We start from the raw sequence: 20,196 nt of genomic DNA, 5'->3' as shown, positions 1-20,196 counted from the left end.
GCTATGCATTAATACATGTTCATCAAGAAATACTTTAATCAGTCATGTTTTATCAGGGATGATATAAATTTATTCTGATTTTTACCGAATAAACTACTTCAGAATATAAAAAAAAGAATAAGAATCAACTATAATCGTGCTGAACCTATTTCTGTTTTAAAAATCTCCAGTTCATCTCATGGCATTCATTATACAGTTGACTAAATATGAGTAATGAGAATTATTACCTGCTTTGTACAACTTTGTTCAACATGATTCATTGTATTAGTGCTAGGATTCCATTGAGAAATGTATTAATCATCAACTTTGTTTTTTGTTTACAGCCAACCAAATTAAAGTTTACAAATTTTACTTGAACAAATCGAAAGTTGTTATGTTTAGTAAAACATTACTAGTTTGCTTTAACAAAAATGATTTTTGTAGTGTTTAACTTGTCGTTTAAAGCAATGATTGAAATAGAGCAGTTGCTCGAAATATTTCATCATTATTGCGAATTATTTTTTCGGTAAAATGTAATTCCGTAAGGCACCACTGGGGATCGAACCCAGGATCTCCTGTTTACTAGACAGGCGCTTTACCACTAAGCCATGGCGCCGCCGTGCAAAGAAGACTTTCTAAACCATTTTCGATAAGATAAGGTAGCGTTCGCAAAGTTGTAACAATTTTCAATGAAATGCAAACTGAAACTAACCGAAGATTGAGAAGTTTTGCAACAGGTCGATTTTAAACTACAAGTAATAACTATAATTGGCCCCTTGAAGTTGCCAAAATATTTCTGCTCCAGGTGAGGCTCGAACTCACAACCTCCGCATTTCTCCGCTACTATTGTATAAGTACGGCGCGCTAACCGATTGCGCCACTGGAGCGCTGCACAACAAATTTGTGTTATCTTTCAAATTTTAGATAAAATTTAAAAACATATAAGTTTTGGAACTAGTACGAAATATTTCATTGCAGCAAAAACTTGTTCGACTAAAACATGAATTAATTAAACAACCAAATTATTTATGGATTTAATGTAAAAATAATCGATAGAACAAAAACTTGTATATTTCAAATCATCTATGATCAAACTGCACAAAATATAAAGGATTGGAGATGCCGGGTATCGATCCCGGTACCTCGCACATGCTAAGCGCACGCTCTACATTTCAAATCATCTATGATCAAACTGCACAAAATATAAAGGATTGGAGATGCCGGGAATCGATCCCGGTACCTCGCACATGCTCAGCGCGCGCTCTACCATCTGAGCGAAATCCCCGATGAGAGCTATGCATTAATACATGTTCATCAAGAAATACTTTAATCATCATGTTTTATCTGGGATGATAAAAATTTATTTTGATGTTTACCGAATAAACTACTTCAGAATATAAAAAAAGAATAAGAAACAACTATAATCGTGCTGAACCTATTTCTGTTTTAAAAATCTTCAGTTCATCTCATAGCATTCATTATACAGTTGACTAAATATGAGTAATGAGAATTATTACCTGCTTTGTACAACTTTGTTCAACATGATTCATTGTATTAGTGCTACGATTCCATTGAGAAATGTATTAATCATAATTTTTATTTGTGTTTACAGCCAACCAAATTAAAGTTTACAAATTTTACTTGAATAAAACGAAAGTTGTTATGTTTAGCAAAACATTACTAGATTGCTTTAACAAAAATGATTTTTGTAGTGTTTACCTTGTCGTTTAAAGCAATGATTGAAATAGAGCAGTTGCTCGAAATATTTCATCATTATTGCGAATTATTTTTTTGGTAAAATGTAATTACGTAAGGCACCACTGGGGATCGAACCCAGGATCTCCTGTTTACAAGACAGGCGCTTTACCACTAAGCCATGGCGCCGCCATGCAAAGAAGACTTTCTAAACCATTTTCGATAAGATAAGATAGCGTTCGCAAAGTAGTAACAATTTTCAATGAAATGCAAACTGAAATTAACCGAAGATTGAGAAGTTTTGCAACAGGTCGATTTTAAACTACAAGTAATAACTATAATTGGCCCCTTGAATTTGCCAAAATCATTCTGCTCCAGGTGAGGCTCGAACTCTCAACCTCCGCATTTCTCCGCTACTAGTGTGTAAATACGGCGCGCTAACCGATTGCGCCACTGGAGCGCTGCACAACAAATTTCTGTTATCTTTCAAATTTTAGACAAAAATTTAAAAACATATAAGTTTTGGAACTAGTACGAAATATTTCATTGCAGCAAAAACTTTTTCGACTAAAACATGAATTAATTAAACAACCAAATTATTTATGGATTTAATGTAAAAATAATCGATAGAACAAAAACTTGTATATTTCAAATCATCTATGATCAAACTGCACAAAATATAAAGGATTGGAGATGCCGGGTATCGATCCCGGTACCTCGCACATGCTAAGCGCGCGCTCTACCATCTGAGCTACATCCCCGATGAGAGGTATGCATTAATACATGTTCATCAAGAAATACTTTAATCAGTCATGTTTTATCCGGGATGATATAAATTTATTCTGATGTTTACCGAATAAACTACTTCAGAATATAAAAAAAAGAATAAGAAACAACTATAATCGTGCTGAACCTATTTCTGTTTTAAAAATCTCCAGTTCATCTCATAGCATTCATTATACAGTTGACTAAATATGAGTAATGAGAATTATTACCTGCTTTGTACAACTTTGTTCAACATGATTCATTGTATTAGTGCTAGGCTCCATTGAGAAATGTATTAATCATAAACTTTGTTTTTTGTTTACAGCCAACCAAATTAAAGTTTACAAATTTTACTTGAATAAATCGAAAGTTGTTATGTTTAGTAAAACATTACTAGTTTGCTTTAACAAAAATGATTTTTGTAGTGTTTACCTTGTCGTTTAAAGCAATGATTGATATAGAGCAGTTGCTCGAAATATTTCATCATTATTGCGAATTATTTTTTCGGTAAAATGTAATTCCGTAAGGCACCACTGGGGATCGAACCCACGATCTCCTGTTTACTAGACAGGCGCTTTACCACTAAGCCATGGCGCCGCCGTGCAAAGAAGACTTTCTAAACCATTTTCGATAAGATAAGATAGCGTTCGCAAAGTTGTAACAATTTTCAATGAAATGCAAACTGAAACTAACCGAAGATTGAGAAGTTTTGCAACAGGTCGATTTTAAACTACAAGTAATAACTATAATTGGCCCCTTGAATTTGCCAAAATCATTCTGCTCCAGGTGAGGCTCGAACTCACAACCTCCGCATTTCTCCGCTAATATTGTATAAGTACGGCGCGCTAACCGATTGCGCCACTGGAGCACTGCACAACAAATTTCTGTTATCTTTCAAATTTTAGACAAAAATTTAAAAACATATCAGTTTTGGAACTAGTACGAAATATTTCATTGCAGCAAAAACTTGTTCGACTAAAACATGAATTAATTAAACAACCAAATTATTTATGGATTTAATGTAAAAATAATCGATAGAACAAAAACTTGTATATTTCAAATCATCTATGATCAAACTGCACAAAATATAAAGGATTGGAGATGCCGGGTATCGATCCCGGTACCTCGCACATGCTAAGCGCGCGCTCTACCATCTGAGCTACATCCCCGATGAGAGCTATGCATTAATACATGTTCATCAAGAAATACTTTAATCAGTCATGTTTTATCCTGGATGATATAAATTTATTCTGATGTTTACCGAATAAACTACTTCAGAATATAAAAAAAAGAATAAGAAACAACTATAATCGTGCTGAACCTATTTCTGTTTTAAAAATCTCCAGTTCATCTCATAGCATTCATTATACAGTTGACTAAATATGAGTAATGAGAATTATTACCTGCTTTGTACAACTTTGTCGAACATGATTCATTGTATTAGTGCTAGGATTCCATTGAGAAATGTATTAATCATAAACTTTGTTTTTTGTTTACAGCCAACCAAATTAAAGTTTACAAATTTTACTTGAATAAATCGAAAGTTGTTATGTTTAGCAAAACATTACTAGTTTGCTTTAACAAAAATGATTTTTGTAGTGTTTACCTTGTCGTTTAAAGCAATGATTGAAATAGAGCAGTTGCTCGAAATATTTCATCATTATTGCGAATTATTTTTTCGGTAAAATGTAATTCCGTAAGGCACCACTGGGGATCGAACCCAGGATCTCCTGTTTACTAGACAGGCGCTTTGCGACTAAGCCATGGCGCCGCCGTGCAAAGAAGACTTTCTAAACCATTTTCGATAAGATAAGATAGCGTTCGCAAAGTTGTAACAATTTTCAATGAAATGCAAACTGAAACTAACCGAAGATTGAGAAGTTTTGCAACAGGTCGATTTTAAACTACAAGTAATAACTATAAATGGCCCCTTGAAGTTGCCAAAATACTTCTGCTCCAGGTGAGGCTCGAACTCACAACCTCCGCATTTCTCCGCTACTATTGTATAAGTACGGCGCGCTAACCGATTGCGCCACTGGAGCGCTGCACAACAAATTTCTGTTATCTTTCAAATTTTAGATAAAATTTAAAAATATATAAGTTTTGGAACTAGTACGAAATATTTCATTGCAGCAAAAAGACAGGCGCTTTACCACTAAGCCATGGCGCCGCCGTGCAAAGAAGACTTTCTAAACCATTTTCGATAAGATAAGATAGCGTTCGCAAAGTTGTAACAATTTTCAATGAAATGCAAACTGAAACTAACCGAAGATTGAGAAGTTTTGCAACAGGTCGATTTTAAACTACAAGTAATAACTATAATTGGCCCCTTGAAGTTGCCAAAATATTTCTGCTCCAGGTGAGGCTCGAACTCACAACCTCCGCATTTCTCCGCTACTATTGTATAAGTACGGCGCGCTAACCGATTGCGCCACTGGAGCGCTGCACAACAAATTTCTGTTGTCTTTCAAATTTTAGATAAAATTTAAAAACATATAAGTTTTGGAACTAGTACGAAATATTTCATTGCAGCAAAAACTTGTTCGACTAAAACAAGAATTAATTAAACAACCAAATTATTTATGGATTTAATGTAAAAATAATCGATAGAACAAAAACTTGTATATTTCAAATCATCTATGATCAAACTGCACAAAATATAAAGGATTGGAGATGCCGGGTATCGATCCCGGTCCTCGCACATGCTAAGCGCGCGCTCTACATTTCAAATCATCTATGATCAAACTGCACAAAATATAAAGGATTGGAGATGCCGGGTATCGATCCCGATACCTCGCACATGCTCAGCGCGCGCTCTACCATCTGAGCTAAATCCCCGATGAGAGCTATGCATTAATACATGTTCATCAAGAAATACTTTAATCATCATGTTTTATCTGGGATGATATAAATTTATTTTGATGTTTACCGAATAAACTACTTCAGAATATAAAAAAAAGAATAAGAAACAACTATAATCGTGCTGAACCTATTTCTGTTTTAAAAATCTTCAGTTCATCTCACAGCATTCATTATACAGTTGACTAAATATAAGTAATGAGAATTATTACCTGCTTTGTACAACTTTGTTCAACATGATTCATTGTATTAGTGCTACGATTCCATTGAGAAATGTATTAATCATAATTTTTATTTGTGTTTACAACCAACCAAATTAAAGTTTACAAATTTTACTTGAATAAAACGAAAGTTGTTATGTTTAGTAAAACATTACTAGATTGCTTTAACAAAAATGATTTTTGTAGTGTTTACCTTGTCGTTTAAAGCAATGATTGAAATAGAGCAGTTGCTCGAAATATTTCATCATTATTGCGAATTATTTTTTTCGGTAAAATGTAATTACGTAAGGCACCACTGGGGATCGAACCCAGGATCTCCTCTTTACAAGACAGGCGCTTTAGCACTAAGCCATGGCGCCGCCGCGCAAAGAAGACTTTCCAAACCATTTTCGATAAGATAAGATAGCGTTCGCAAAGTTGTAACAATTTTCAATGAAATGCAAACTGAAACTAACCGAAGATTGAGAAGTTTTGCAACAGGTCGATTTTAAACTACAAGTAATAACTATAATTGGCCCCTTGAAGTTGCCAAAATATTTCTGCTCCAGGTGAGGCTCGAACTCACAACCTCCGCATTTCTCCGCTACTATTGTATAAGTACGGCGCGCTAACCGATTGCGCCACTGGAGCGCTGCACAACAAATTTCTGTTATCTTTCAAATTTTAGATAAAATTTAAAAATATATAAGTTTTGGAAATAGTACGAAATATTTCATTGCAGCAAAAAGACAGGCGCTTTACCACTAAGCCATGGCGCCGCCGTGCAAAGAAGACTTTCTAAACCATTTTCGATAAGATAAGATAGCGTTCGCAAAGTTGTAACAATTTTCAATGAAATGCAAACTGAAACTAACCGAAGATTGAGAAGTTTTGCAACAGGTCGATTTTAAACTACAAGTAATAACTATAATTGGCCCCTTAGAAGTTGCCAAAATCATTCTGCTCCAGGTGAGGCTCGAACTCACAACCTCCGCATTTCTCCGCTACTATTGTATAAGTACGGCGCGCTAACCGATTGCGCCACTGGAGCGCTGCACAACAAATTTCTGTTATCTTTCAAATTTTAGACAAAAATTTAAAAACATATAAGTTTTGGAACTGGTACGAAATATTTCATTGCAGCAAAAACTTGTTCGACTAAAACATGAATTAATTAAACAACCAAATTATTTATGGATTTAATGTAAAAATAATCGATAGAACAAAAATTTGTATATTTCAAATCATCTATGATCAAACTGCACAAAATATAAAGGATTGGAGATGCCGGGTATCGATCCCGGTTTCTCGCACATGCTAAGCGCGCGCTCTACATTTCAAATCATCTATGTTCAAACTGCACAAAATATAAAGGATTGGAGATGCCGGGTATCGATCCCGGTACCTCGCACATGCTCAGCGCGCGCTCTACCATCTGAGCTAAATCCCCGATGAGAGCTATGCATTAATACATGTTCATCAAGAAATACTTTAATCATCATGTTTTATCTGGGATGATATAAATTTATTTTGATGTTTACCGAATAAACTACTTCAGAATATAAAAAAAAGAATAAGAAACAACTATAATCGTGCTGAACCTATTTCTGTTTTAAAAATCTCCAGTTCATCTCATAGCATTCATTATACAGTTGACTAAATATGAGTAATGAGAATTATTACCTGTTTTGTACAACTTTGTTCAACATGATTCATTGTATTAGTGCTAGGATTCCATTGAGAAATGTATTAATCGTAATTTTTTTTTTGTTTACAGCCAACCAAATTAAAGTTTACAAATTTTACTTGAATAAAACGAAAGTTGTTATGTTTAGTAAAACATTATTAGTTTGCTTTAACAAAAATGATTTTTGTAGAGTTTACCTTGTCGTTTAAAGCAATGATTGAAATAGAGCAGTTGCTCGAAATATTTCATCATTATTGCGAATTATTTTTTCGGTAAAATGTAATTCCGTAAGGCACCACTGGGGATCGAACCCAGGATCTCCTGTTTACTAGACAGGCGCTTTACCACTAAGCCATGGCGCCGCCGTGCAAAGAAGACTTTCTAAACCATTTTCGATAAGATAAGATATCGTTCGCAAAGTTGTAACAATTTTCAATGAAATGCAAACTGAAACTAACCGAAGATTGAGAAGTTTTGCAACAGGTCGATTTTAAACTACAAGTAATAACTATAATTGGCCCCTTGAAGTTGCCAAAATCATTCCGCTCCAGGTGAGGCTCGAACTCACAACCTCCGCATTTCTCCGCTACTATTGTATAAGTACGGCGCGCTAACCGATTGCGCCACTGGAGCGCTGCACAACAAATTTCTGTTATCTTTCAAATTTTAGACAAAAATTGAAAAACATATAAGTTTTGGAACTAGTACGAAATATTTCATTGCAGCAAAAACTTGTTCGACTAAAACATGAATTAATTAAACAACCAAATTATTTATGGATTTAATGTAAAAATAATCGATAGAACAAAAACTTGTATATTTCAAATCATCTATGATCAAACTGCACAAAATATAAAGGATTGGAGATGCCGGGTATCGATCCCGGTACCTCGCACATGCTAAGCGCGCGCTCTACCATCTGAGCTACATACCCGATGAGAGCTATGCATTAATACATGTTCATCAAGAAATACTTTAATCAGTCATGTTTTATCCGGGATGATATAAATTTATTCTGATGTTTACCGAATAAACTACTTCAGAATATAAAAAAAAGAATAAGAAACAACTTTAATCGTGCTGAACCTATTTCTGTTTTAAAAATCTCCAGTTCATCTCATAGCATTCATTATACAGTTGACTAAATATGAGTAATGAGAATTATTACCTGCTTTGTACAACTTTGTTCAACATGATTCATTGTATTAGTGCTAGGATTCCATTGAGAAATGTATTAATCATAAACTTTGTTTTTTGTTTACAGCCAACCAAATTAAAGTTTACAAAGTTTACTTGAATAAATCGAAAGTTGTTATGTTTAGTAAAACATTACTAGTTTGCTTTAACAAAAATGATTTTTGTAGTGTTTACCTTGTCGTTTAAAGCAATGATTGAAATAGAGCAGTTGCTCGAAATATTTCATCATTATTGCGAATTATTTTTTCGGTAAAATGTAATTCCGTAAGGCACCACTGGGGATCGAACCCAGGATCTCCTGTTTACAAGACAGGCGCTTTACCACTAAGCCATGGCGCCGCCGTGCAAAGAAGACTTACTAAACCATTTTCGATAAGATAAGATAGCGTTCGCAAAGTTGTAACAATTTTCAATGAAATGCAAACTGAAACTAACCGAAGATTGAGAAGTTTTGCAACAGGTCGATTTTAAACTACAAGTAATAACTATAATTGGCCCCTTGAAGTTGCCAAAATATTTCTGCTCCAGGTGAGGCTCGAACTCACAACCTCCGCATTTCTCCGCTACTATTGTATAAGTACGGCGCGCTAACCGATTGCGCCACTGGAGCGCTGCACAACAAATTTCTGTTATCTTTCAAAGTTTAGATAAAATTTAAAAACATATAAGTTTTGGAACTAGTACGAAATATTTCATTGCAGCAAAAACTTGTTCGACTAAAACATGAATTAATTAAACAACCAAATTATTTATGGATTTAATGTAAAAATAATCGATAGAACAAAAACTTGTATATTTCAAATCATCTATGATCAAACTGCACAAAATATAAAGGATTGGAGATGCCGAGTATCGATCCCGGTACCTCGCACATGCTAAGCGCGCGCTCTACATTTCAAATCATCTATGATCAAACTGCACAAAATATAAAGGATTGGAGATGCCGGGTATCGATCCCGGTACCTCGCACGTGCTCAGCGCGCCCTCTACCATCTGAGCTAAATCCCCGATGAGAGCTATGCATTAATACATTATCATCAAGAAATACTTTAATCATCATGTTTTATCTGGGATGATATAAATTTATTTTGATGTTTACCGAATAAACTACTTCAGAATATAAAAAAAAGAATAAGAAACAACTATAATCGTGCTGAACCTATTTCTGTTTTAAAAATCTTCAGTTCATCTCACAGCATTCATTATACAGTTGACTAAATATGAGTAATGAGAATTATTACCTGCTTTGTACAACTTTGTTCAACATGATTCATTGTATTAGTGCTAGGATTCCATTGAGAAATGTATTAATCATAATTTTTATTTTTGTTTACAGCCAACCAAATTAAAGTTTACAAATTTTACTTGAATAAAACGAAAGTTGTTATGTTTAGTAAAACATTACAAGATTGCTTTAACAAAAATGATTTTTGTAGTGTTTACCTTGTCGTTTAAAGCAATGATTGAAATAGAGCAGTTGCTCGAAATATTTCATCATTATTGCGAATTATTTTTTCGGTAAAATGTAATTACGTAAGGCACCACTGGGGATCGAACCCAGGATCTCCTGTTTACAAGACAGGCGCTTTACCACTAAGCCATGGCGCCGCCGCGCAAAGAAGACTTTCCAAACCATTTTCGATAAGATAAGATAGCGATCGCAAAGTTGAAACAATTTTCAATGAATTGCAAACTGAAATTAACCGAAGACTGAGAAGTTTTGCAACAGGTCGATTTTAAACTACAAGTAATAACTAAAATTGGCCCCTTGAAGTTGCCAAAATATTTCTGCTCCAGGTGAGGCTCGAACTCACAACCTCCGCATTTCTCCGCTACTATTGTATAAGTACGGCGCGCTAACCGATTGCGCCACTGGAGCGCTGCACAACAAATTTCTGTTATCTTTCAAATTTTAGACAAAAATTGAAAAACATATAAGTTTTGGAACTAGTACGAAATATTTCATTGCAGCAAAACCTTTTTCGACTAAAACATGAATTAATTAAACAACCAAATTATTTATGGATTTAATGTAAAAATAATCGATAGAACAAAAACTTGTATATTTCAAATCATCTATGATCAAACTGCACAAAATATAAAGGATTGGAGATGCCGGGTATCGATCCCGGTACCTCGCACATGCTAAGCGCGCGCTCTACCATCTGAGCTACATCCCCAATGAGAGCTATGCATTAATACTTGTTCATCAAGAAATACTTTAATCAGTCATGTTTTATCCGGGATGATATAAATTTATTCTGATGTTTACCGAATAAACTACTTCAGAATATAAAAAAAAGAATAAGAAACAACTATAATCGTGCTGAACCTATTTCTGTTTTAAAAATCTCCAGTTCATCTCATAGCATTCATTATACAGTTGACTAAATATGAGTAATGAGAATTATTACCTGCTTTGTACAACTTTGTTCAACATGATTCATTGTATTAGTGCTAGGATTCCATTGAGAAATGTATTAATCATCAACTTTGTTTTTTGTTTACAGCCAACCAAATTAAAGTTTACAAATTTTACTTGAATAAATCGAAAGTTGTTATGTTTAGTAAAACATTACTAGTTTGCTTTAACAAAAATGATTTTTGTAGTGTTTACCTTGTCGTTTAAAGCAATGATTGAAATAGAGCAGTTGCTCGAAATATTTCATCATTATTGCGAATTATTTTTTCGGTAAAATGTAATTCCGTAAGGCACCACTGGGGATCGAACCCAGGATGTCCTGTTTACTAGACAGGCGCTTTACGACTAAGCCATGGCGCCGCCGTGCAAAGAAGACTTTCTAAACCATTTTCGATAAGATAAGATAGCGTTCGCAAAGTTGTAACAATTTTTTTGAATGAAATGCAAACTGAAACTAACCGAAGATTGAGAAGTTTTGCAACAGGTCGATTTTAAACTACAAGTAATAACTATAATTGGCCCCTTGAAGTTGCCAAAATATTTCTGCTCCAGGTGAGGCTCGAACTCACAACCTCCGCATTTCTCCGCTACTATTGTATAAGTACGGCGCGCTAACCGATTGCGCCACTGGAGCGCTGCACAACAAATTTCTGTTATCTTTCAAATTTTAGACAAAAATTGAAAAACATATAAGTTTTGGAACTAGTACGAAATATTTCATTGCAGCAAAACCTTTTTCGACTAAAACATGAATTAATTAAACAACCAAATTATTTATGGATTTAATGTAAAAATAATCGATAGAACAAAAACTTGTATATTTCAAATCATCTATGATCAAACTGCACAAAATATAAAGGATTGGAGATGCCGGGTATCGATCCCGGTACCTCGCACATGCTAAGCGCGCGCTCTACCATCTGAGCTACATCCCCGATGAGAGCTATGCATTAATACATGTTCATCAAGAAATACTTTAATCAGTCATGTTTTATCCTGGATGATATAAATTTATTCTTATGTTTACCGAATAAACTACTTCAGAATATAAAAAAAAGAATAAGAAACAACTATAATCGTGCTGAACCTATTTCTGTTTTAAAAATCTCCAGTTCATCTCATAGCATTCATTATACAGTTGACTAAATATGAGTAATGAGAATTATTACCTGCTTTGTACAACTTTGTCGAACATGATTCATTGTATTAGTGCTAGGATTCCATTGAGAAATGTATTAATCATAAACTTTGTTTTTTGTTTACAGCCAACCAAATTAAAGTTTACAAATTTTACTTGAATAAATCGAAAGTTGTTATGTTTAGCAAAACATTACTAGTTTGCTTTAACAAAAATGATTTTTGTAGTGTTTACCTTGTCGTTTAAAGCAATGATTGAAATAGAGCAGTTGCTCGAAATATTTCATCATTATTGCGAATTATTTTTTCGGTAAAATGTAATTCCGTAAGGCACCACTGGGGATCGAACCCACGATCTCCTGTTTACTAGACAGGCGCTTTGCGACTAAGCCATGGCGCCGCCGTGCAAAGAAGACTTTCTAAACCATTTTCGATAAGATAAGATAGCGTTCGCAAAGTTGTAACAATTTTCAATGAAATGCAAACTGAAACTAACCGAAGATTGAGAAGTTTTGCAACAGGTCGATTTTAAACTACAAGTAATAACTATAAATGGCCCCTTGAAGTTGCCAAAATACTTCTGCTCCAGGTGAGGCTCGAACTCACAACCTCCGCATTTCTCCGCTACTATTGTATAAGTACGGCGCGCTAACCGATTGCGCCACTGGAGCGCTGCACAACAAATTTCTGTTATCTTTCAAATTTTAGATAAAATTTAAAAATATATAAGTTTTGGAACTAGTACGAAATATTTCATTGCAGCAAAAAGACAGGCGCTTTACCACTAAGCCATGGCGCCGCCGTGCAAAGAAGACTTTCTAAACCATTTTCGATAAGATAAGATAGCGTTCGCAAAGTTGTAACAATTTTCAATGAAATGCAAACTGAAACTAACCGAAGATTGAGAAGTTTTGCAACAGGTCGATTTTAAACTACAAGTAATAACTATAATTGGCCCCTTGAAGTTGCCAAAATATTTCTGCTCCAGGTGAGGCTCGAACTCACAACCTCCGCATTTCTCCGCTACTATTGTATAAGTACGGCGCGCTAACCGATTGCGCCACTGGAGCGCTGCACAACAAATTTCTGTTGTCTTTCAAATTTTAGATAAAATTTAAAAACATATAAGTTTTGGAACTAGTACGAAATATTTCATTGCAGCAAAAACTTGTTCGACTAAAACATGAATTAATTAAACAACCAAATTATTTATGGATTTAATGTAAAAATAATCGATAGAACAAAAACTTGTATATTTCAAATCATCTATGATCAAACTGCACAAAATATAAAGGATTGGAGATGCCGGGTATCGATCCCGGTCCTCGCACATGCTAAGCGCGCGCTCTACATTTCAAATCATCTATGATCAAACTGCACAAAATATAAAGGATTGGAGATGCCGGGTATCGATCCCGATACCTCGCACATGCTCAGCGCGCGCTCTACCATCTGAGCTAAATCCCCGATGAGAGCTATGCATTAATACATGTTCATCAAGAAATACTTTAATCATCATGTTTTATCTGGGATGATATAAATTTATTTTGATGTTTACCGAATAAACTACTTCAGAATATAAAAAAAAGAATAAGAAACAACTATAATCGTGCTGAACCTATTTCTGTTTTAAAAATCTTCAGTTCATCTCACAGCATTCATTATACAGTTGACTAAATATAAGTAATGAGAATTATTACCTGCTTTGTACAACTTTGTTCAACATGATTCATTGTATTAGTGCTACGATTCCATTGAGAAATGTATTAATCATAATTTTTATTTGTGTTTACAACCAACCAAATTAAAGTTTACAAATTTTACTTGAATAAAACGAAAGTTGTTATGTTTAGTAAAACATTACTAGATTGCTTTAACAAAAATGATTTTTGTAGTGTTTACCTTGTCGTTTAAAGCAATGATTGAAATAGAGCAGTTGCTCGAAATATTTCATCATTATTGCGAATTATTTTTTTCGGTAAAATGTAATTACGTAAGGCACCACTGGGGATCGAACCCAGGATCTCCTCTTTACAAGACAGGCGCTTTAGCACTAAGCCATGGCGCCGCCGCGCAAAGAAGACTTTCCAAACCATTTTCGATAAGATAAGATAAGATAGCGTTCGCAAAGTTGTAACAATTTTCAATGAAATGCAAACTGAAACTAACCGAAGATTGAGAAGTTTTGCAACAGGTCGATTTTAAACTACAAGTAATAACTATAATTGGCCCCTTGAAGTTGCCAAAATATTTCTGCTCCAGGTGAGGCTCGAACTCACAACCTCCGCATTTCTCCGCTACTATTGTATAAGTACGGCGCGCTAACCGATTGCGCCACTGGAGCGCTGCACAACAAATTTCTGTTATCTTTCAAATTTTAGATAAAATTTAAAAATATATAAGTTTTGGAAATAGTACGAAATATTTCATTGCAGCAAAAAGACAGGCGCTTTACCACTAAGCCATGGCGCCGCCGTGCAAAGAAGACTTTCTAAACCATTTTCGATAAGATAAGATAGCGTTCGCAAAGTTGTAACAATTTTCAATGAAATGCAAACTGAAACTAACCGAAGATTGAAAAGTTTTGCAACAGGTCGATTTTAAACTACAAGTAATAACTATAATTGGCCCCTTAGAAGTTGCCAAAATCATTCTGCTCCAGGTGAGGCTCGAACTCACAACCTCCGCATTTCTCCGCTACTATTGTATAAGTACGGCGCGCTAACCGATTGCGCCACTGGAGCGCTGCACAACAAATTTCTGTTATCTTTCAAATTTTAGACAAAAATTTAAAAACATATAAGTTTTGGAACTGGTACGAAATATTTCATTGCAGCAAAAACTTGTTCGACTAAAACATGAATTAATTAAACAACCAAATTATTTATGGATTTAATGTAAAAATAATCGATAGAACAAAAATTTGTATATTTCAAATCATCTATGATCAAACTGCACAAAATATAAAGGATTGGAGATGCCGGGTATCGATCCCGGTTTCTCGCACATGCTAAGCGCGCGCTCTACATTTCAAATCATCTATGTTCAAACTGCACAAAATATAAAGGATTGGAGATGCCGGGTATCGATCCCGGTACCTCGCACATGCTCAGCGCGCGCTCTACCATCTGAGCTAAATCCCCGATGAGAGCTATGCATTAATACATGTTCATCAAGAAATACTTTAATCATCATGTTTTATCTGGGATGATATAAATTTATTTTGATGTTTACCGAATAAACTACTTCAGAATATAAAAAAAAGAATAAGAAACAACTATAATCGTGCTGAACCTATTTCTGTTTTAAAAATCTCCAGTTCATCTCATAGCATTCATTATACAGTTGACTAAATATGAGTAATGAGAATTATTACCTGTTTTGTACAACTTTGTTCAACATGATTCATTGTATTAGTGCTAGGATTCCATTGAGAAATGTATTAATCGTAATTTTTTTTTTGTTTACAGCCAACCAAATTAAAGTTTACAAATTTTACTTGAATAAAACGAAAGTTGTTATGTTTAGTAAAACATTATTAGTTTGCTTTAACAAAAATGATTTTTGTAGAGTTTACCTTGTCGTTTAAAGCAATGATTGAAATAGAGCAGTTGCTCGAAATATTTCATCATTATTGCGAATTATTTTTTCGGTAAAATGTAATTACGTAAGGCACCACTGGGGATCGAACCCAGGATCTCCTGTTTACAAGACAGGCGCTTTACCACTAAGCCATGGCGCCGCCGTGCAAAGAAGACTTTCTAAACCATTTTCGATAAAATAAGATAGCGTTCGCAAAGTTGTAACAATTTTCAATGAAATGCAAACTGAAACTAACCGAAGACTGAGAAGTTTTGCAACAGGTCGATTTTAAACTACAAGTAATAACTAAAATTGGCCCCTTGAAGTTGCCAAAATATTTCTGCTACAGGTGAGGCTCGAACTCACAACCTCCGCATTTCTCCGCTACTATTGTATAAGTACGGCGCGCTAACCGATTGCGCCACTGGAGCGCTGCACAACAAATTTCTGTTATCTTTCAAATTTTAGACAAAAATTTAAAAACATATAAGTTTTGGAACTAGTACGAAATATTTCATTGCAGCAAAAACTTTTTCGACTAAAACATGAATTAATTAAACAACCAAATTATTTATGGATTTAATGTAAAAATAATCGATAGAACAAAAACTTGTATATTTCAAATCATCTATGATCAAACTGCACAAAATATAAAGGATTGGAGATGCCGGGTATCGATCCCGGTACCTCGCACATGCTAAGCGCGCGCTCTACCATCTGAGCTACATCCCCGATGAGAGCTATGCATTAATACATGTTCATCAAGAAATACTTTAATCAGTCATGTTTTATCAGGGATGATATAAATTTATTCTGATGTTTACCGAATAAACTACTTCAGAATATAAAAAAAAGAATAAGAAACAACTATAATCGTGCTGAACCTATTTCTGTTTTAAAAATCTCCAGTTCATCTCATAGCATTCATTATACAGTTGACTAAATATGAGTAATGAGAATTATTACCTGCTTTGTACAACTTTGTTCAACATGATTCATTGTATTAGTGCTAGGATTCCATTGAGAAATGTATTAATCATAAACTTTGTTTTTTGTTTACAGCCAACCAAATTAAAGTTTACAAATTTTACTTGAATAAATCGAAAGTTGTTAAGTTTAGTAAAACATTACTAGTTTACTTTAACAAAAATGATTTTTGTAGTGTTTACCTTGTCGTTTAAAGCAATGATTGAAATAGAGCAGTTGCTCGAAATATTTCATCATTATTGCGAATTATTTTTTCGGTAAAATGTAATTCCGTAAGGCACCACTGGGGATCGAACCCAGGATCTCCTGTTTACTAGACAGGCGCTTTACCACTAAGCCATGGCGCCGCCGTGCAAAGAAGACTTTCTAAACCATTTTCGATAAGAAAAGATAGCGTTCGCAAAGTTGTAACAATTTTCAATGAAATGCAAACTGAAACTAACCGAAGACTGAGAAGTTTTGCAACAGGTCGATTTTAAACTACAAGTAATAACTAAAATTGGCCCCTTGAAGTTGCCAAAATATTTCTGCTCCAGGTGTGGCTCGAACTCACAACCTCCGCATTTCTCCGCTACTATTGTATAAGTACGGCGCGCTAACCGATTGCGCCACTGGAGCGCTGCACAACAAATTTCTGTTATCTTTCAAATTTTAGACAAAAATTTAAAAACATATAAGTTTTGGAACTAGTACGAAATATTTCATTGCAGCAAAAACTGACTAAAACATGAATTAATTAAACAACCAAATTATTTATGGATTTAATGTAAAAATAATCGATAGAACAAAAACTTGTATATTTCAAATCATCTATGATCAAACTGCACAAAATATAAAGGATTGGAGATGCCGGGTATCGATCCCGGTACCTCGCACATGCTAAGCGCGCGCTCTACCATCTGAGCTACATCCCCGATGAGAGCTATGCATTAATACATGTTCATCAAGAAATACTTTAATCAGTCATGTTTTATCAGGGATGATATAAATTTATTCTGATGTTTACCGAATAAACTACTTCAGAATATAAAAAAAAGAATAAGAAACAACTATAATCGTGCTGAACCTATTTCTGTTTTAAAAATCTCCAGTTCATCTCATAGCATTCATTATACAGTTGACTAAATATGAGTAATGAGAATTATTACCTGCTTTGTACAACTTTGTTCAACATGATTCATTGTATTAGTGCGAGGATTCCATTGAGAAATGTATTAATCATAAACTGATAAACGTTTTTTGTTTACAGCCAACCAAATTAAAGTTTACAAATTTTACTTGAATAAATCGAAAGTTGTTAAGTTTAGTAAAACATTACTAGTTTGCTTTAACAAAAATGATTTTTGTAGTGTTTACCTTGTCGTTTAAAGCAATGATTGAAATAGAGCAGTTGCTCGAAATATTTCATCATTATTGCGAATTATTTTTTCGGTAAAATGTAATTCCGTAAGGCACCACTGGGGATCGAACCCAGGATCTTCTGTTTACTAGACAGGCGCTTTACCACTAAGCCATGGCGCCGCCGTGCAAAGAAGACTTTCTAAACCATTTTCGATAAGATAAGATAGCGTTCGCAAAGTTGTAACAATTTTCAATGAAATGGAAACTGAAACTAACCGAAGATTGAGAAGTTTTGCAACAGGTCGATTTTAAACTACAAGTAATAACTATAATTGGCCCCTTGAAGTTGCCAAAATCATTCCGCTCCAGGTGAGGCTCGAACTCTCAACCTCCGCATTTCTCCGCTACTATTGTGTAAGTACGGCGCGCTAACCGATTGCGCCACTGGAGCGCTGCACAACAAATTTCTGTTATCTTTCAAATTTCAGACAAAAATTTAAAAACATATAAGTTTTGGAACTAGTACGAAATATTTCATTGCAGCAAAAACTTGTTCGACTAAAACATGAATTAATTAAACAACCAAATTATTTATGGATTTAATGTAAAAATAATCGATAGAACAAAAACTTGTATATTTCAAATCATCTATGATCAAACTGCACAAAATATAAAGGATTGGAGATGCCGGGTATCGATCCCGGTACCTCGCACATGCTAAGCGCGCGCTCTACCATCTGAGCTACATCCCCGATGAGAGCCATGCATTAATACATGTTCATCAAGAAATACTTTAATCAGTCATGTTTTATCCGGGATGATATAAATTTATTCTGATGTTTACCGAATAAACTACTTCAGAATATTAAAAAAAAGAATAAGAAACAACTATAATCGTGCTGAACCTATTTCTGTTTTAAAAAACTCCAGTTCATCTCATAGCATTCATTATACAGTTGACCAAATATGAGTAATGAGAATTATTACCTGCTTTGTACAACTTTGTTCAACATGATTCATTATTTTAGTGCTAGGATTCCATTGAGAAATGTATTAATCATAAATTTTGTTTTTTGTTTTCAGCCAACCAAATTAAAGTTTACAAATTTTACTTGAATAAAACGAAATTTGTTATGTTTAGTAAAACATTACTAGTTTGCTTTAACAAAAATGATTTTGGTAGTGTTTAAAGCAATGATTGAAATATAGCAGTTGCTCGAAATATTTCATCATTATTGCGAATTATTTTTTCGGTAAAATGGAATTCCGTAAGGCACCACTGGGGATCGAACCCAGGACCTCCTGTTTTCTAGACAGGCGCTTTAACACTAAGCCATGGCGCCGCCGTGCAAAGAAGACTTTCTAAACCATTTTCCATAAGATAACATAGCGTTCGCAAAGTTGTAACAATTTTCAATGAAATGCAAACTGAAACTAACCGAAGATTGTGAAGTTTTGCAACAGGTCGATTTTAAACTACAAGTAATAACTATAATTGGCCCCTTGAAGTTGCCAAAATATTTCTGCTCCAGGTGAGGGTCGAACTCACAACCTCCGCATTTCTCCGCTACTATTGTATAAGCACGGCGCGCTAACCGATTGCGCCACAGTAGCGCTGCACAACAAATTTCTGTTATCTTTCAAATTTTAGATAAAATTTAAAAACATATAAGTTTTGGAACTAGTACGAAATAATTCATTGCAGCAAAAACTTTTTCGACTAAAACATGAATTAATTAAACAACCAAATTATTTATGGATTTAATGTAAAAATAATCGATAGAACAAAAACTTGTATATTTCAAATCATCTATGATCAAACTGCACAAAATATTAAGGATTGGAGATGCCGGGTATCGATCCCGGTACCTCGCACATGCTAAGCGCGCGCTCTACCATCTGAGCTACATCCCCGATGAGAGCTATGCATTAATAAATGTTCATCAAGAAATACTTTAATCAGTCATGTTTTATCCGGGATGATATAAATTTATTCTGAAGTTTACCGAATAAACTACTTCAGAATATAAAAAAAAGAATAAGAAACAACTATAATCGTGCTGAACCTATTTCTGTTTTAAAAATCTCCAGTTCATCTCATAGAATTCATTATACAGTTGACTAAATATGAGTAATGAGAATTATTACCTGCTTTGTACAACTTTGTTCAACATGATTCATTGTATTAGTGCTAGGATTCCATTGAGAAATGTATTAATCATAAATTTTGTTTTTTGTTTACAGCCAACCAAATTAAAGTTTACAAATTTTACTTGAATAAAACGAAATTTGTTATGTTTAGTAAAACATTACTAGTTTGCTTTAACAAAAATGATTTTTGTAGT

The 20,196-nt window shown here is 34.3% G+C and overlaps 39 non-coding genes across 39 annotated transcripts; all 39 read right to left on the bottom strand.

Annotated features, from left to right (window-relative positions):
• Positions 1-523: 523 nt before the first annotated feature.
• On the bottom strand, positions 524-595 carry Trnat-agu (transfer RNA threonine (anticodon AGU)). Its single transcript has one exon. It is a non-coding gene; the product is annotated as a tRNA-Thr (tRNA).
• A 181-nt stretch (positions 596-776) lies between these two features.
• Positions 777-866, bottom strand: Trnai-uau (transfer RNA isoleucine (anticodon UAU)). The gene is given in 2 exon segments: positions 777-812; positions 829-866. It is a non-coding gene; the product is annotated as a tRNA-Ile (tRNA).
• A 925-nt stretch (positions 867-1,791) lies between these two features.
• On the bottom strand, positions 1,792-1,863 carry Trnat-ugu (transfer RNA threonine (anticodon UGU)). Its single transcript has one exon. It is a non-coding gene; the product is annotated as a tRNA-Thr (tRNA).
• A 181-nt stretch (positions 1,864-2,044) lies between these two features.
• On the bottom strand, positions 2,045-2,134 carry Trnav-uac (transfer RNA valine (anticodon UAC)). Its single transcript is given in 2 exon segments — positions 2,045-2,080; positions 2,097-2,134. It is a non-coding gene; the product is annotated as a tRNA-Val (tRNA).
• A 228-nt stretch (positions 2,135-2,362) lies between these two features.
• On the bottom strand, positions 2,363-2,435 carry Trnaa-agc (transfer RNA alanine (anticodon AGC)). The gene has a single exon. It is a non-coding gene; the product is annotated as a tRNA-Ala (tRNA).
• A 529-nt stretch (positions 2,436-2,964) lies between these two features.
• On the bottom strand, positions 2,965-3,036 carry Trnat-agu (transfer RNA threonine (anticodon AGU)). Its single transcript has one exon. It is a non-coding gene; the product is annotated as a tRNA-Thr (tRNA).
• A 181-nt stretch (positions 3,037-3,217) lies between these two features.
• Trnai-uau (transfer RNA isoleucine (anticodon UAU)) lies at positions 3,218-3,307 on the bottom strand. The gene is given in 2 exon segments: positions 3,218-3,253; positions 3,270-3,307. It is a non-coding gene; the product is annotated as a tRNA-Ile (tRNA).
• A 228-nt stretch (positions 3,308-3,535) lies between these two features.
• On the bottom strand, positions 3,536-3,608 carry Trnaa-agc (transfer RNA alanine (anticodon AGC)). Its single transcript has one exon. It is a non-coding gene; the product is annotated as a tRNA-Ala (tRNA).
• Positions 3,609-4,138: 530 nt separating this feature from the next.
• Positions 4,139-4,210, bottom strand: Trnat-agu (transfer RNA threonine (anticodon AGU)). Its single transcript has one exon. It is a non-coding gene; the product is annotated as a tRNA-Thr (tRNA).
• A 181-nt stretch (positions 4,211-4,391) lies between these two features.
• Positions 4,392-4,481, bottom strand: Trnai-uau (transfer RNA isoleucine (anticodon UAU)). Its single transcript is given in 2 exon segments — positions 4,392-4,427; positions 4,444-4,481. It is a non-coding gene; the product is annotated as a tRNA-Ile (tRNA).
• A 309-nt stretch (positions 4,482-4,790) lies between these two features.
• Positions 4,791-4,880, bottom strand: Trnai-uau (transfer RNA isoleucine (anticodon UAU)). Its single transcript is given in 2 exon segments — positions 4,791-4,826; positions 4,843-4,880. It is a non-coding gene; the product is annotated as a tRNA-Ile (tRNA).
• Positions 4,881-6,059: 1,179 nt separating this feature from the next.
• On the bottom strand, positions 6,060-6,149 carry Trnai-uau (transfer RNA isoleucine (anticodon UAU)). The gene is given in 2 exon segments: positions 6,060-6,095; positions 6,112-6,149. It is a non-coding gene; the product is annotated as a tRNA-Ile (tRNA).
• A 310-nt stretch (positions 6,150-6,459) lies between these two features.
• Trnai-uau (transfer RNA isoleucine (anticodon UAU)) lies at positions 6,460-6,549 on the bottom strand. The gene is given in 2 exon segments: positions 6,460-6,495; positions 6,512-6,549. It is a non-coding gene; the product is annotated as a tRNA-Ile (tRNA).
• Positions 6,550-7,475: 926 nt separating this feature from the next.
• Trnat-agu (transfer RNA threonine (anticodon AGU)) lies at positions 7,476-7,547 on the bottom strand. The gene has a single exon. It is a non-coding gene; the product is annotated as a tRNA-Thr (tRNA).
• Positions 7,548-7,728: 181 nt separating this feature from the next.
• Positions 7,729-7,818, bottom strand: Trnai-uau (transfer RNA isoleucine (anticodon UAU)). The gene is given in 2 exon segments: positions 7,729-7,764; positions 7,781-7,818. It is a non-coding gene; the product is annotated as a tRNA-Ile (tRNA).
• An 831-nt stretch (positions 7,819-8,649) lies between these two features.
• Positions 8,650-8,721, bottom strand: Trnat-ugu (transfer RNA threonine (anticodon UGU)). The gene has a single exon. It is a non-coding gene; the product is annotated as a tRNA-Thr (tRNA).
• Positions 8,722-8,902: 181 nt separating this feature from the next.
• Trnai-uau (transfer RNA isoleucine (anticodon UAU)) lies at positions 8,903-8,992 on the bottom strand. The gene is given in 2 exon segments: positions 8,903-8,938; positions 8,955-8,992. It is a non-coding gene; the product is annotated as a tRNA-Ile (tRNA).
• A 926-nt stretch (positions 8,993-9,918) lies between these two features.
• Positions 9,919-9,990, bottom strand: Trnat-ugu (transfer RNA threonine (anticodon UGU)). The gene has a single exon. It is a non-coding gene; the product is annotated as a tRNA-Thr (tRNA).
• A 181-nt stretch (positions 9,991-10,171) lies between these two features.
• Trnai-uau (transfer RNA isoleucine (anticodon UAU)) lies at positions 10,172-10,261 on the bottom strand. Its single transcript is given in 2 exon segments — positions 10,172-10,207; positions 10,224-10,261. It is a non-coding gene; the product is annotated as a tRNA-Ile (tRNA).
• Positions 10,262-10,489: 228 nt separating this feature from the next.
• Trnaa-agc (transfer RNA alanine (anticodon AGC)) lies at positions 10,490-10,562 on the bottom strand. The gene has a single exon. It is a non-coding gene; the product is annotated as a tRNA-Ala (tRNA).
• Positions 10,563-11,092: 530 nt separating this feature from the next.
• On the bottom strand, positions 11,093-11,164 carry Trnat-agu (transfer RNA threonine (anticodon AGU)). The gene has a single exon. It is a non-coding gene; the product is annotated as a tRNA-Thr (tRNA).
• A 184-nt stretch (positions 11,165-11,348) lies between these two features.
• On the bottom strand, positions 11,349-11,438 carry Trnai-uau (transfer RNA isoleucine (anticodon UAU)). Its single transcript is given in 2 exon segments — positions 11,349-11,384; positions 11,401-11,438. It is a non-coding gene; the product is annotated as a tRNA-Ile (tRNA).
• Positions 11,439-11,666: 228 nt separating this feature from the next.
• Trnaa-agc (transfer RNA alanine (anticodon AGC)) lies at positions 11,667-11,739 on the bottom strand. Its single transcript has one exon. It is a non-coding gene; the product is annotated as a tRNA-Ala (tRNA).
• A 530-nt stretch (positions 11,740-12,269) lies between these two features.
• Trnat-agu (transfer RNA threonine (anticodon AGU)) lies at positions 12,270-12,341 on the bottom strand. The gene has a single exon. It is a non-coding gene; the product is annotated as a tRNA-Thr (tRNA).
• Positions 12,342-12,522: 181 nt separating this feature from the next.
• On the bottom strand, positions 12,523-12,612 carry Trnai-uau (transfer RNA isoleucine (anticodon UAU)). Its single transcript is given in 2 exon segments — positions 12,523-12,558; positions 12,575-12,612. It is a non-coding gene; the product is annotated as a tRNA-Ile (tRNA).
• Positions 12,613-12,921: 309 nt separating this feature from the next.
• Trnai-uau (transfer RNA isoleucine (anticodon UAU)) lies at positions 12,922-13,011 on the bottom strand. The gene is given in 2 exon segments: positions 12,922-12,957; positions 12,974-13,011. It is a non-coding gene; the product is annotated as a tRNA-Ile (tRNA).
• A 1,184-nt stretch (positions 13,012-14,195) lies between these two features.
• Positions 14,196-14,285, bottom strand: Trnai-uau (transfer RNA isoleucine (anticodon UAU)). The gene is given in 2 exon segments: positions 14,196-14,231; positions 14,248-14,285. It is a non-coding gene; the product is annotated as a tRNA-Ile (tRNA).
• A 310-nt stretch (positions 14,286-14,595) lies between these two features.
• On the bottom strand, positions 14,596-14,685 carry Trnai-uau (transfer RNA isoleucine (anticodon UAU)). Its single transcript is given in 2 exon segments — positions 14,596-14,631; positions 14,648-14,685. It is a non-coding gene; the product is annotated as a tRNA-Ile (tRNA).
• A 926-nt stretch (positions 14,686-15,611) lies between these two features.
• Positions 15,612-15,683, bottom strand: Trnat-ugu (transfer RNA threonine (anticodon UGU)). Its single transcript has one exon. It is a non-coding gene; the product is annotated as a tRNA-Thr (tRNA).
• A 181-nt stretch (positions 15,684-15,864) lies between these two features.
• Positions 15,865-15,954, bottom strand: Trnai-uau (transfer RNA isoleucine (anticodon UAU)). The gene is given in 2 exon segments: positions 15,865-15,900; positions 15,917-15,954. It is a non-coding gene; the product is annotated as a tRNA-Ile (tRNA).
• A 228-nt stretch (positions 15,955-16,182) lies between these two features.
• Trnaa-agc (transfer RNA alanine (anticodon AGC)) lies at positions 16,183-16,255 on the bottom strand. Its single transcript has one exon. It is a non-coding gene; the product is annotated as a tRNA-Ala (tRNA).
• Positions 16,256-16,785: 530 nt separating this feature from the next.
• Positions 16,786-16,857, bottom strand: Trnat-agu (transfer RNA threonine (anticodon AGU)). The gene has a single exon. It is a non-coding gene; the product is annotated as a tRNA-Thr (tRNA).
• A 181-nt stretch (positions 16,858-17,038) lies between these two features.
• Trnai-uau (transfer RNA isoleucine (anticodon UAU)) lies at positions 17,039-17,128 on the bottom strand. The gene is given in 2 exon segments: positions 17,039-17,074; positions 17,091-17,128. It is a non-coding gene; the product is annotated as a tRNA-Ile (tRNA).
• A 223-nt stretch (positions 17,129-17,351) lies between these two features.
• Trnaa-agc (transfer RNA alanine (anticodon AGC)) lies at positions 17,352-17,424 on the bottom strand. The gene has a single exon. It is a non-coding gene; the product is annotated as a tRNA-Ala (tRNA).
• A 535-nt stretch (positions 17,425-17,959) lies between these two features.
• Positions 17,960-18,031, bottom strand: Trnat-agu (transfer RNA threonine (anticodon AGU)). The gene has a single exon. It is a non-coding gene; the product is annotated as a tRNA-Thr (tRNA).
• Positions 18,032-18,212: 181 nt separating this feature from the next.
• Positions 18,213-18,302, bottom strand: Trnav-uac (transfer RNA valine (anticodon UAC)). Its single transcript is given in 2 exon segments — positions 18,213-18,248; positions 18,265-18,302. It is a non-coding gene; the product is annotated as a tRNA-Val (tRNA).
• A 228-nt stretch (positions 18,303-18,530) lies between these two features.
• Positions 18,531-18,603, bottom strand: Trnaa-agc (transfer RNA alanine (anticodon AGC)). The gene has a single exon. It is a non-coding gene; the product is annotated as a tRNA-Ala (tRNA).
• A 519-nt stretch (positions 18,604-19,122) lies between these two features.
• Trnas-aga (transfer RNA serine (anticodon AGA)) lies at positions 19,123-19,194 on the bottom strand. The gene has a single exon. It is a non-coding gene; the product is annotated as a tRNA-Ser (tRNA).
• Positions 19,195-19,692: 498 nt separating this feature from the next.
• On the bottom strand, positions 19,693-19,765 carry Trnaa-agc (transfer RNA alanine (anticodon AGC)). Its single transcript has one exon. It is a non-coding gene; the product is annotated as a tRNA-Ala (tRNA).
• Between the last annotated feature and the right edge of the window lie 431 nt (positions 19,766-20,196).

This window comes from Ascidiella aspersa, chromosome 9 (genome assembly GCF_963924565.1).
Source record: "Ascidiella aspersa chromosome 9, kaAscAspe10.2, whole genome shotgun sequence".
Lineage (NCBI taxonomy): Eukaryota > Metazoa > Chordata > Ascidiacea > Phlebobranchia > Ascidiidae > Ascidiella > Ascidiella aspersa.
This window is presented reverse-complemented; position numbering and strand designations above follow the sequence as displayed.